Raw genomic sequence first — 11,214 nt, 5'->3', positions numbered from 1 at the left:
GACTTAATAGTCTTTTTGAGACTTAATGAGGCAAAATACCTGATGTGTCGGCACAAAATGTCAAAGCAAAACTGCAGTTGCCAAAACAGAAACCGAGCTTCTAAAATAATAATGCTGACAGTGAAATCCTAAGGAGCTGCCACATCTGATACCCTGCTGTGCTCTTTCAGCTGGGCTGAAGTGAGAGAGGAGGAAAGGTCTGCATTCCTCTGGCCCTTTCCTGGCTGCAGAGCTCCCTCCTATATCCAGAAGCATGTCTAATTCTAAGGCTACAGGTTTACTAATTAATGGGCCAGACCATGTTCCTGGTCAGGTGTTGTGGCAATCACACAGGGTCCCCGGACGTTTGACGGTCTATTGATCCCTGTGCCACCACTGCCACCAACCCGATTCTCTCGGGTACACACAGAGTCCAGACAGTTGTTAACATTAACAAATAATCAAGCTTATTTTATAGGCATGAACAAGTTTATGGTTTCAGTTAATTTTTCTTGGCAGTTGCTTAATCTTAGTTTCTTACTGACCTATATGTTCCTAACAACTTCAAACTGATTATCCCAACTATCTATCTGACTCCACCTAACAGTTCCTCTCACTCTCTCACCACACAACTCGACCAACCCACAGACTTATCCTCCCTCTTCCTTCTCCAACTCCCCACTCTCAACTGACCCCCACACAACTCTAACTCCTCCCCTTGGTTCCCACTGGCCAATCATCTTCACACACATTTAACCCTTTCCTTATGACCCACCTAGGAGGCAAACACCATAGGTGTACACTGAAACTGAAGCTTGCAGGCAGGAGTCCACTGAACCAGACGACACAGACCAGTGCCTGTAGGACCAGAGTCTCAAGAGTCCTCTGGGCCTGAGGAATCAGGTTCTTCCCAAGGTATACAGGGCACACACCAAGTGAGAGGTCATAGAATGTAGGAGACATGCCCATCTTCAGGTCAAAAGCCTGGCTTTTGAAGAGGTGCTGGGGCTGTTTACACACTATGCCTTTAAAGCATATTCAAAGAACCATGATTCCCTCAAAGAATTCTGGGCACTGTAGTTTGTTAGACCAGAATTCTTTGAAGGAAAGAATGTGTTTCAAATGTACCCTAATAGTGTGCACACAGTCTAGTTCTCCAAAAGGGGGCTGAACCAAGGAGAGATGAACTGGAGGCAGAGGCTCAAAAGACTTCAGTTCGCTTCTTGTATAAGCAAGTTACTCACTTGGAACTCTCCATGGTACTGCCTTGTTTCAAAACCTCCTTCACAGAACCTTCGTTCCTACTGATAATTGAAATCCAACGTTGGTTGTGCCAGGACACTGGAAGTTTCAGTAACTCCGGAGAGGGAAGCTCCAAGATTAGATCTCTTATGATTTCAGATGAGTAGATCTTATATATCCTATAGCTCCTGGGGGACATTCTTCCAGGAATGATACAACTGCACTCTTCAATTTACTAAATTAATCCTTCCCTCCCCCACGTAACTCCTTGCAGAAAACAATCTCTAAGAGTTGTCTTTACCAATAATTAGTCTTTATGAGACTTCAGGGAACCCCAACAACCTCCTTACCACATGTTTATGTTATTTTCCTCAGTTTTAATTTGGGACCGAACAGAACACATAGCTTTGTGTTTCTCATTTTCTGGACAAGGTTATACAACTAAGTACAAGTATATTTCCTTAACCTAAATGTAGCATTATAACTTACTTGGCGCCAGACTCCATTTTGTCCCATTCACTTCATGGCTGTAAGTTCTGTTTATTGCTTCCTTCCTTCCTTCCTTATTATTTTCTTTGCTTATAAAGCAAGCTGTTGTTTTCCTGTTGTTTGTACAAGCTTTATTGTTTTTGCATTGATTTCCTATTTGTTTTTCCCTTCCTAAGTCATCCTGCCAAATGCACTTCTTGGCAGTTCATGTGCTCTTACAGGAGATATACAATATAGATTACAGATAATTAGTAGATCAAATTTCCAAGACAGGCAAGGGTACAGAAGACTATACAGGTACAGTTTGTCACAGAACACAATGGGACCACACATAAATAGGTCTTGAACATTTCCTTATTGAGCACACTATCTGAATGATATAGCTTGACAGCCTTCTCTGAAGGGCACTGCTTTAATCTGTTCTAAACTGGGTCAATGGGTTTTAAATTCACTAAACTTTGCAGCTCTTCTAAGCCCAATAGACTGTTTATTGCTATTTGCTGATTGTAGTTGACTAAGGCAACACTCTAAACCACAGCTGGTGCCCAGTATGGTGTTACGAAGCAGTGCACATCAGCCAGGGCAGAAGCTGAGGGCAGCGTGATTGCTGTGCTAGCCTGGAGCTGGTGCAGTAATTGGACCCAGACCATGTGACAACAGTGTGAGGGTCCAATGGATCTTGGGTCAGCTGAGCCTTTTCCTGCAACTGAAATGCCCCATTTCAGGGCCTTCCATTGGCTGATGCCATTGGGATCCTGCTGGTAGCTCTTTTGCCCACACCCATACTTGGTGGGAGGATGGAGAGCTCTGTACTGGTGGAGTGATGTTTGCACCCCATAGCTGTTAGTGGCAGGAAGGCTTCATATACCCTGCCCAATACAGCCCTTCTCCCCAGATTGGCACAAGGGTTTTGTATTGCTTGGCCCAAATCTGATTTATTCTTGACTCATGAGACCAGTTGTACTCGAGGGCACAATGATAGCAGTAGCTTTACACTACCTTCTGTTTATGAATAATCTACATTTGCCATCTGTGTTGTTGGCAGGTTTATTTTTTTAAAAAAAATATTTATTAGGGTTTTTTATAAAAGAAATACAAAGATAATAAACAGCATTGCTTTGTTTTAACAAAATTTCATAACTTCTTTAGACTTCCTCACGTCTCCCGCTCCCACTTACATCTTTAATAATTTTTTTCAAGCAAATTATCATCTTATTTGCAATTTTGTAACCACTCATTTAAATATAATATAACAATTCTCCAACAAATTTTGTTTCTCTTAATCTCACTTATCATCAAATTCCGATCCAGTTTAGTGATGGCCAATTATTTATAACCAAGCATCCTTCTTAACATTCCACTAATTCACAATATTTTTGTAGATAAATCTTAAATTTCTTCCAATCTTCTTCAATCCTTTCTTCTCCCAGGTCTCGAATTCTGCCAGTCATCTCCGCCAGTTGCATATAGTCCATCAGTTGCATCTGCCATTCTTCCAGTGTGGGTAGATCTTGAGTTTTCCAGTTCTTAGCGATAAGTATCCTTGCTGCCGTTGTTGCATACATAAAGAATGTTCTGTCCTTCTTTAGCACCTTCTGGCCGACAATACCCAGAAGGAAGGCCTCTGGTTTCTTAGTGAAGGTATACTTAAATACCTTTTTCAACTCATTATATATCATTTCCCAGAAGGCCATCACTTTAGGGCAGGTCCACCAGAGGTGAAAGAATGTTCCTTCAGGCAGGTTTAAATACCTCTGTTCTCATTCAAACTCTCTGCCCAAAGATTCACAGAATGTCATTGCTCATGCAGGGATCATTTCTCCATTCTGCTAAATGTTGATAATGGTTGCCTGTCAGGGTTGATAGTGAAGCAACAACAGCCCTAAAATTAATAAACGAATTAATGTAAAAATAAATCTTCTTTGATAACATAATGATTGGGTAATATTTAGATGTCCTGAGTTTACTTGAAAACAATAACCAATCTGTTGCCTGAGGACACCATTCTACCACCATTTTTGCTACCCTGACTTGAAAGTTTCCATCTTGTCTTGAAAAGAAGGCTAGAGCGATCATGGACCCAGAAGAAAATGCACTTGATAGTTCCCACTGAAATCATCTTTTGAAATACAGGGTGCTGCCGCTCAACTCCCATGGGACCTCCTAAAGCCATGCTCCATCTTTTGTCCTTTCCTAAACCAATCAAAACAACACTGAAGCTCTCTTCGCACATTACTCATGCGAAGTGAAAAAATGAATGAAGAGGTATACTTTTCGCCTCTGCCCCCATGATGCATTGCTTCCCTCCATCTCTGCCTTTGAGGTTCATGGCTGTCTTAAGCTGGAATACCATGTCATGGTTACCTCTTTGAAGGTCTTCAGAATCCTGGGAAGCCTCTGAACACAAAGGGAAATTCACAGTGTATTCAAATACATTGATTATTTACCACCCTTTACAAAAAGTACTTTAAGTTCCACCTTTGAATTTTCCTGCGCAAGTGTATTTCTAGGATTTGCATCTGTTATTTGCCACAAAAACATAATTGATTGAATACTGAAACTACATAACCATTTGGGGTTCATTAAACAAATTTTTCTTTAATGTCAGCATTTCTCTGCAGCCCAATACTGAACAAAACTCATTTATAATTAGGGACATCTAATGCTATCATTTCCCCCCTTAACGTTCAAATCTTTAATCTCTTTATTTAAAAAGCTGCTTTTATTTTCAACCATCTGGAATGAAACATAGCTTTACTCCGGTTATTGAGTAAGAGTGTCACGCTTTTGTGGAATTGTGTTTGAAACACGGAATAAATGGTCTGTGATGTTTAGCACTATTGGTTAAAATCCCATTTTTATGGTTCAAAAAAGTGCTGTGACCTATGTGCTACTGTGACTGATTTATCTAAACAGCAGTTCTACTACCCGGGAGTTTTAAAAGACGTGGTGTGGGACGGTGGGAAACAAATGTTTCATGGCTTCCAAATGAACAACATAAATTAAATCACATTATTGAGTGACTTATGCTGCCAAAAGCACACCAGAGTTATGATTTAATGGCAGCCGAACTAGCATTAGATTATAATAATTTGGCTGCACTCCTCGAACAACTTACTCCAGGGTTGTTATGGTGACTTAAATGGAACTGGTCCAAGGTACAGGTTGAAGCTTCCATGAATACTGGATATTTACAATTTACAAATGGAATTGCAGATTGAGGAGTTCTAACTTTTACCATAAGACTGCAATTATAATGGCACTGATTGACAATTAGACATTATTTAAGATAGTGCATGGATCATTTCCTGAAGAAATTGAAATGTTATGTGCAGATTATAACAGTATTCAGTGGTCAGCTATGCCTATCTATAGTCCTTGGTGGGTTGACCTTAATACCTTACTAGCACCAGATTTGAATGTTGAAATCACAAATAAATTCTTGTAGTTGCTCTGCATTTATGAAGTTTCCCATTCCTATGAGCTGACCAACCGCAACTAAATTATGAAGAAGTGGCAACAGGACTGTGTATTTGTTTAGGAAATTGGGGAGAGACTGTGTACATAGGGAGGGCCACATAATTTTAAATCACAAATTTAAATTTCAATTAAACTTTCTAAAACAGGGTCAGTATAAACATGAAGGATTACAGTTAGAAACATAGAGTCTGCTTAGAGCCCTTAACAGCTTGGGACCAGTTTACTTGTGGGATCAATTTATTCCATATATGCCCACTCAGTTGCTTCCGTCTGCAGATCTGGAACTGTTATAGGTGCTAAATAGTACCCTTGTAAGAAATCAATATTTTGGTGTGTGCCATCTTCTGTGCTTTGGGACTCCCTGCATATCGACATCAAGGACACACCCTCACCATATTCCTTTTGGCCCCACTATATATATATATATAGTGGCAGGCTATCTAGGGCAGGCTATCTAGACATGTAGAATGTTTACAGGTATTTTAAGATCTTCTAGCTTATTACTGATTTTAATTATCTTCTCAGTGTTTTAGATACCTGTTTTAGATTAGATTTTTTTAATTGATACTTTTCACGACGTTTTCTTTTTTCTAAACTGCTTAGAGGTTTTATTATAATCAAGCAGCATATATATTTTGTTAAATAAATATAGAGTGTGAAGATTCTGTTTTCGTTGCAGCAATGGTGCTATATAATGTAACCACAATCTAAACTAACCTGATTTCTTCTTTTTCTTCATACTTGGAAGACTTGTTGAATAATACATTTTCTTTTCACTTTTCTGTTGTGGCTTTTAATATAACCTGGAAATATAATAAAAACAAAATATATCATATGAACTCTCAGCACAGTAGTAAATGAAATATCCACAAGTGAATTATAAAGTTATGCATGAATTCTAACTCAATTGTATTTATTGGAATACTATTTTGTATGTGCATCTTTCTATTCCAGAAAATATAGTGTATGGTTTTGCATTATATTATATCATTTGGAGCTATGAAAGAGTGCATCTGTATCTATATTTATATATGCCAATTCTTAGCTTCTAGCTGTAGTGTAAAGTATTACATACTAGCATGATCATACACCTCTCAGATACATTATGTGGTGACATATACACTGTGCTAAGTTATCTCTTACATTATTCAGTCTTGATTCAGACACCAAAAAATAAAAATCCATATTGTAACAGATGCATGCTGACCATTTGTTTCTTGGGAAGACTGCCAGTGAAAACTGCTGCAACATTATATTTTACTTGGAAAATTGCCTGGAAATAAGTCCTGTTGAACTCAGTGGGGTTTACTTCTGAGTAGACACATAGAGAATAATGCTTTTGTACAAGGAAATGGTTGACTAAATGAAGCCAATAGTTAGAAGGTAGTTGGGGGAAAAATATGTGTGTGTTTAAATGAGATGCCCATCAGAGTTTTGGGAAAGTAACAGATCTCTAGATAAAGGGAAGTGACAGATGTTTGGAAAATAATCAGTTTCTTTAATTTTGGTATATGCCTGAAAGCTCTGCTAACAAATTGGAATTATTGTGTAGATATACTAACACTGGAAGGTAGGAATAGACATAAACAGTGGCACAAAGAGCAGGCTTTCCTTTTGGGCTGAAAGAAAGCTTGTTGGTTTCCCAGAAAGATATTCACCAACTGCATTTCAAATCCCCCCTCCCCCACCCCAGCTCAAGAAAAGGTCATGCAATTGTGCCTGCCTATAGAATTCCTCCAGTGCATCTGAGGATGAAACTGTTGCCAATTTTATTGGATTTCCCCTTCATTCAAATTCAGATCCAGTGCAGAACAAGAATATATTTTACTTGGCTGTTCTGCAAGCTAATTCCAATCAAATTCTTACTGCTTTGACACAGCAAGGAGTTTATCCTATATTTTACGTTGCTTGTTTCTTAAATTTCAGCGTGCGGCAAAACTATGCATTTGGCTTTCTGAATTATATCAGGAACTGCCGAGGACTCTTTGCCAGAGATTTTCACTTTCCCAGCAGAAGTAGTTTGCTTTGGACAACCTTGAAGTGTTCACTACCGTCTGACCTTTAGGTGCAAGAAGAAAGGCAATTCTTTTCTAAAGGTTGCATACTGATCACGGCGGCAGCTGCATATGAGAGAGACAATAGGAGGGCACAACCATTTTTATGCAGATAAAAGGTACAGCAATGAAAGATTCTCTGGGGCTGAAGAGCCACTGGATTCCTCAAAACCCCAAAGCAGGCATGATGAACCAAAGCACAAAGGTTTGTCTTTGTGCAATACATATCTACAGAGAAGCTGCATGCAGCTAAGGCTTTGGCTTCTAATGTTGACTGTGTTGCACCTCCAATATCAGAGCAGCTATGATTCTGCTGATTTCAGTGTGATGGAACTGTTGCTATTCGTGGTTGGGATTCAAACTCATACCAGGACATTCAGTTTGCACAATTAAAGTTGATTTGGTGCTTTTATGCAACAAAGCTGCTTGCTCCCCCAAATTTATCATTTTATAATAAAGGAAAGCAATGGGGAAATGCACTTGAAGTGTGGGTTAATGATTGCTTGATGCAACATTGCCTAACCCCCCAACAAACAAATCAGGATGAATGCTCAATAAATATGTCACCTGGAAATAACAACGGTTGTGGAGGCTTTTCCCTCCACCCCTTTCCAACTATTTTAAGATGTCCATGGTTGAACAAAACAAAAGTCTGCCCTGTGATTGCCCTAATGCACTGAGATTATACGTTTATGAACCTTTATATTGTTCATATTCCATTCCGAAATCACTCCAGCAATGGTCCTAAACATGGCATAGACCAGAGTGGGCAACCTCAGTCTAACATCAAGCTCACTTGGGGGGACAGAAGGAGGAGAAGGAGGAAAATGCCAAAACAATGGCACAGGGGAAAATCCTTCTGCAAGTGATCAGTTCAGACCGCTGGCAAGACTAATCTGCTGTCTTTCAGCAGTCAGTTGGGTGGGGAGGTATGGGAGTGGGAGAGAAGGGATGTCAGAGAGAGAGAGAGAGAGAGAGAGAGAGAGAGAGAGAGAGAGAGAGAGAGAGAGAGTATTTAAGGAGAGGGTGTTACCGCACCCACATTAGGCTGAATCTCACCAGTATGCGACTCCTGACAGATTGTGTATGAGAGCGTGTGTCCCTCAACAGAAAAAGGGTTCCCTCTCCGCAGTATGGACCATTCTTGTTTATAAAGGTCTGTATGGAATGATAAAAACTCGCAAAAGGCCTTAGAGGACAAGCTCTCATTTTCCAGTTTAGTTCTTTCCTGCAAAGGTGGCAACTCCATTCCAGTGCCTCCCCCACCCATCAAATTATTTATATATCTATAAACATATTAAAAACAAGTCTGGGGAGAATTGCATTTACTGCTAGCTTTAATGAATGCTATTCACAGTCTGTGGCTTTATAATTAAAGTGTGCATACAACTGTTAGTAATAACAACTCGGATATTTCTCATTGATTACCTAAATATATTAAGAAGAAACAAATGACTAGTTTAATTATTCACGGAGCACTTTTTTCTCCTGGAAGCTCATTACTCAAGGCAAGACTTGACTAAAAAGAATACATTTCTCACATGGGGCAAGTGTTAGCCACATTTATGGAATCAAATGTTTCTGATAAACTGAGTTCCCCATTTTCACCCCTTCATGAACACCACTCTCGTTTCTCTTCTCAAATCCTGAATTTAATATAATAACAAAGCACTTCAGTTGCTTCAAACTTTACTTTTCCCCCATTCCTCCATTGTATTTCTGAGGTGGTGGGCTTTTTTATAGGAGGGTCAAGACTCTTCTCATTGTCCTCCCCTCTGTGTGTATAATTCATATCTGCATTAGTATAGACAAACCTTTTTCAACCATTTGTAACTGGGTAATATAATGAAGGGTAATGTAATTAAACACTGAAATCTTAAACACAATTTTCATATTTCCATTTATAAATATCGGATGACAGACTTTTAATTTTTTTTTAAATGAAGTCAGTTCTTAATTCAGATTCTTGTCATTGTCCTGCTGCTGCAATGTTGCAATTAATTTTTAACAGTTTTGTAGAGTTTTTTTTGGGAATATGCTAATCCATTCATTTTCTCATGCTCAAAAGTCCTTTGAAAATAAATTCCCTCAATATTGCTTTTGTAAGAAGAGTTTAGTTTCACTGTGTCATTCATCTGGAGCACTGGCCCCATGACTTATTAATGATTATGTTCAAGACTCACCTTTCCATTTTATTCCAGCTTCCCCAACTCATTAGAGATGGATTTATTTATTTTCCTCCTTCCCTTTTCTTGCTCAATAATTTCTGAAAAATCCAATATAATTCATTGCTTCCACATATGCTCACATAACAGTACACAATGCAATGTCATACTTAGTTCTAAGCAGATGGCACCATTATAAATTTCACTTTTGTGTCATTGGGGAGGGAAGGAGGCTCAGCAGCTAAGGAAGGGGTGGGGAGCCTCAGGGCTACAAGCCAAACATGGTCATGTTTGCTCTTTTGGATCTTGTTTGGGCCACACGCACCCCAGGTCACATCCCTCACAGTCCTTGCTCTGCGCCCCACTTTAGTGATTTTACCTTGCTGGAATTTTTTATCTTGCCTGTCTGAATGGATAGTGGGACATACCTGGCTACACCCACTTTTGCTACCCCAGCCACTGGCATTCAGCCCATGAATGGTTAACTACAAGGGGATGTGGCCCTCACAATGGCAAAAGTTTTTCACTCCTGCACTGAGGACAAAATCTGAAGCTCCTGTTTCAGATGCATTATACAGGAAGCAGAGAGCTGACTTCAAGTTTTTGACATGCCATTGGACAAGATACCTTGAGTATGGGCCCTCCTTTCTGCTGTGGCTGCCTGCCCTCTTTGTTTGGAGAGTATTTTGGATCACCACCCAGAAACAGAAGCCTATGGAAAAATTTGCTCCTTCTCACAATTGCTTATTTATTAGGGACAGGCTGACATGCTGCAGTAGCAATGAGGGAAAGGGCCATGGCTCAGTGGCAGAGCATGCGCTTGTTAAGTATAATTGTTAATTTCACACCGAAATGGAGAATGCCTGTATGTTTATTGCCATAGTGTTTAACATTGGAAAATTCGATTGAAGCATACTGAAGCTCTCTGAGCTTGAACAGGTTGATAATTAACAGGTGAAGTTCTCTACTAGCCCTCATGTGGTGTTTAACTTTACATCATGTGAGGGCCGTATTGAATTGCAAGTCTCCATTTTGAAGGGAGTTGCCTCTTAATCTTTCTCTGGAAGCCACAGAGAACAAAAGGATGTGATAATGATTCCTCTCCAGGAGCAAATAGCCTTGGTCTCTATGCAGGCTAATGTAAGCTATGGGAGAGATGGAGCTTTGATTTTTGCTCTGATCATAACTATATTATATATTTAAGAAGAACATATGCTTGAATGTGCATATGCTATGTACAACTTTCTGGATGCATCATTGACTGTTTTGTACCTGTTTTGAAGAAGTTCTGGTTAGTAAAGCTTTGAATCGTATTTATGGGTCTGGACATTTTTTATTCCAAAAGAAGTAAGCTTTTATGCATCATATTACTTAATGCTGTGCAATATGAATACCTGCAATACTGATTCACAAGCAGAAGGCTCCAGTTTGGTCTCCCTCCCCCTTATCCATGTGTGGTTGGAAAAAGGAGAACACTCCCATGCTAGCTGGTACTTTAATTACTACATGTAGCAGGGACAGAGGGTATGTTCTGTGACTGCACAGAGGAACTGCAGCTACAGGGAAGCAGCTGCTCTTTCTTCCTTGTGGTCCCTATATATCACATGCATGAGTAGCAAGTTAACTTTCCAGAGGTGGGGCAAATGTGTCAGGTTGCAGTGAGGAGAGCAGTGCCTTTACGAAAAGGAGCATTGTCTCATGAGCAGACGTATCTCTGTTCATATGAAAAAGTATACACTTGGTTTGTATCAGAGGCACTAGCTTCTCAGGATGATTGAGGGTGTCTGGCATGATGTCCTGATGTT

The sequence above is a fragment of the Podarcis melisellensis genome (assembly GCF_964234715.1).
Source record: "Podarcis melisellensis genome assembly, chromosome: 7".
In the NCBI taxonomy this organism is placed as follows: Eukaryota; Metazoa; Chordata; class Lepidosauria; order Squamata; family Lacertidae; genus Podarcis; species Podarcis melisellensis.
The sequence above is the reverse complement of the archived record's forward strand: the minus strand, read 5'-3'. Positions refer to the sequence as shown.